This window comes from Cupressus sempervirens, chromosome 9 (genome assembly GCF_028749045.1).
Source record: "Cupressus sempervirens isolate cs-2001-9-10 chromosome 9, ASM2874904v1, whole genome shotgun sequence".
In the NCBI taxonomy this organism is placed as follows: domain Eukaryota; kingdom Viridiplantae; phylum Streptophyta; class Pinopsida; order Cupressales; family Cupressaceae; genus Cupressus; species Cupressus sempervirens.
This window is the reverse complement of record NC_143126.1, coordinates 52,028,870-52,031,638: the sequence shown is the minus strand read 5'-3', so window position 1 is coordinate 52,031,638 and position 2,769 is coordinate 52,028,870. Positions and strand designations below refer to the sequence as shown.

Below are 2,769 nucleotides of genomic sequence, written 5' to 3'. Positions count from 1 at the left end.
TGGCTGATGCCTCCTCCTCTCGCGGTTGTCGTTCCAGACGCCAGTCCTCTGGTTGCCATTCACACATGCCGCGCTCCCAGGGTCCCCGCCACTAGTCTCCCAGCGGTGGTCATGGCGGTTGGAGGCGTCGCTCCGCTTCCCCACCACGTGGTGGTTCTGGCTGGTCCCCAACTGCCCCCCCTAGGCAGGCTTCTGGCCGGTCTCCGGCTCCTCCCCCTGGACGGGCGCACTCTGGCAAGTTTTCCCGGCTGGCCTTGGCTATTTCTCCTCCGCGGCCAGACAAGAAGGATGCGGAGACTGCAACTACACCAGACCCTACAGATGCTGCCGACGGCTGGACTGTTCCTAGTCTGCCTCACAATCCCACTGATGCGTGGGGATTTCTTGATAAAGATGATCCTCCTCCCTCTGCTGGTATTGCCTTGGCAGCATGAGGTTGTTTTAAATATTTTTTTTGATGAATAGTTTATAGTTGCTGGCTGCGGCCATGTTGTTTACTCCGGCTTCGGCCGATTGAACTCATTCGCGAGGTGATCCTGTATTCCCCGGCCCTTTTTTGTGAATTGTAATCTTAGTAAATTTTATTAATTGAAAAGGACTATTCATCAAATGAAAAAAAAAAAACAATGAAGTGGGACAGAATAGATTAGGTTAGAAGGGAATCTGCGGAAGAGGGACAGGCGTCGGAGTTGTAGGAGAGTAGACGAACGTGCCATCTATGCGTCTCACCACTTCTTTATTTCTCTTTGCCCATCAGTTGGGAAGGGTTTGGTCGCTTTCAATCAATAAGTCGGAGCATTTGTTTACTAGAGCCGGATCTCTTCCGGAGGACTTAAAGGGCAATTCGTTATTTCCTTGAAAGCCATCGAGTGCGTGCAAATAAACCTCCAAGTTGTGAAAATTTGCAGAGTTGAGCATGTGCTTCAGGAAAGGCGACCTGCTGCTGTCTAAACTGATCTCAAGTCCCACATGAACATACGCCCATGGAAGCCAGTGCAAAATCCTTGTCAGCCATCCCAATTTTTCGTTGAAAAATCATCCCAGGAATTTTCGGAACCAAATCTCCGTGGTTACCCACACACAGCACTTTGACGCCAATCTCCTCCATATGTTGGGCGAATGAGAGGTTCCCTACGCGAGGAGCCGCAAAGGAAAACACTGTTACGAGAATTGAGGTCGAACCATATTCATTCACCATGGTTTCTTTGATATCATATGCGCTCAGAGTTGCAAGTGCAGCGCCGAAGCTATGCCCAGTAAATGTTATGCTCAATTCTTCTTCTCCTTTCTCTTTGTATTCCTTCACCAATCTGGTTATCTCACCCATTACAATTCCCCTTGCGCTAAGCGTGCATCTAACAGAGTCTTCGTCAGTGGAAGTATAGCAACTGAGGAATCCCTTCTCAATCGTCACATCTGGATTTGAAATGGTTTGGATGTTGAAGCACGTCATAGCCTTTGATGTCGTTATAGGAAGCAATATGTCTCTCAGATTTTGCATCCATTCAAAGCCAGTCTTCGTCCCTTTCCATGCAACAACTATATCACGTCTTCCCAATCTCTTTACCTCATCTGGGTCATTACAAATCGCAATATAACCCATCCAGGCCACGCCTTTACTTGATTCCTCGCCAAAAATGGAGTCTAAAATACTAGTATTTGCATATATGTATTTGGTAACTTCATATCCACGCCCATAATTTAGCAGTTCCAGTCTCTGGGCGAGAGAGCTTTTGCTGCGCTTACAATTCCCATAATGTGTGGAAGAGGTGGAGTTCTCAAACGAATCGTAGCATTGCTGTGGAAAATCACCAAATCTGAGCATCTCTGCTTTGAGAATTGGGTTAATGGGATCGATCATGCCATTCCAATTCTTTGCACCCTGAATATCCCTACATGTATCACAAAGACTCAGTTTGTTTGTTTGGTCTTCTGCATCTCCATTACTTTCCTTGTCTGGAGATATGATATTAGGACTGCTCAAAACCAATGGAGATGTTGCCATACTCTCGATTATTACACTCGTTACAAAGGATTAAAAAATTCTCTACTTTCTAGTTACCACAGAGATCTCTTTTTGATGTTCTGATTGACAAATTTCCTTCGTTATAAAACTTCGAGCGCAGTAAATATAAATAGAGAATGAAATGGGATGATGAAAGAATTTGATGACATTTCTGAGGAGTTGATCCCTTGACGTGGCCTCGTTTACTCGTTCCATCACAAATATTGGGAAATGTAAAACTCAAATAACATTGGCGGGTAACGAAGGAGTACATAAAGATAGGCTAAAATTAATGGAGAGCTATCCCTCAATACCAATCACTTATATTTGTGAAACCAGTTTAATTGACCGGCCGTACTCGTCATTTTATTTGGGAAAAGTATAATCTGATTCATAATGCGGACAACCCTATCATGGTCGACCGGCCTGCATTTCCGGTTCAAACAAAGAGCGGTAAAATCGGCGAAGCTCCCTATTGAAAGGTATTACCCGATGGAATACTATACGAAAGGCATTCGATTCGACTTTGAATTGGGAAAAAACAGGATAAGCAACTTCAGGATGGACATATCAAGAAACTTCGTAGTTTCGAAAATTATATTCGACGCCACACTCGAAGAGCCTACCAAGATGAAGATATTAGAGTCACTAAGCAACACCATAATAAAAGTTAGAAGAGAAAATTTAGCGAAACTAAGAAGAAGAGGAATACTTGGGCGAAGATATCGGGCATTTTTCAAAAAAGTAATGGCTTTATTTTCAAC

General features: G+C 44.3%; 1 pseudogene; it reads right to left on the bottom strand.

Moving 5' to 3' along the window:
- Window positions 1–651: 651 nt before the first annotated feature.
- Window positions 652–2,005, bottom strand: LOC149537574 (phospholipase A1-Igamma2, chloroplastic pseudogene; annotated as a pseudogene).
- Between the last annotated feature and the right edge of the window lie 764 nt (window positions 2,006–2,769).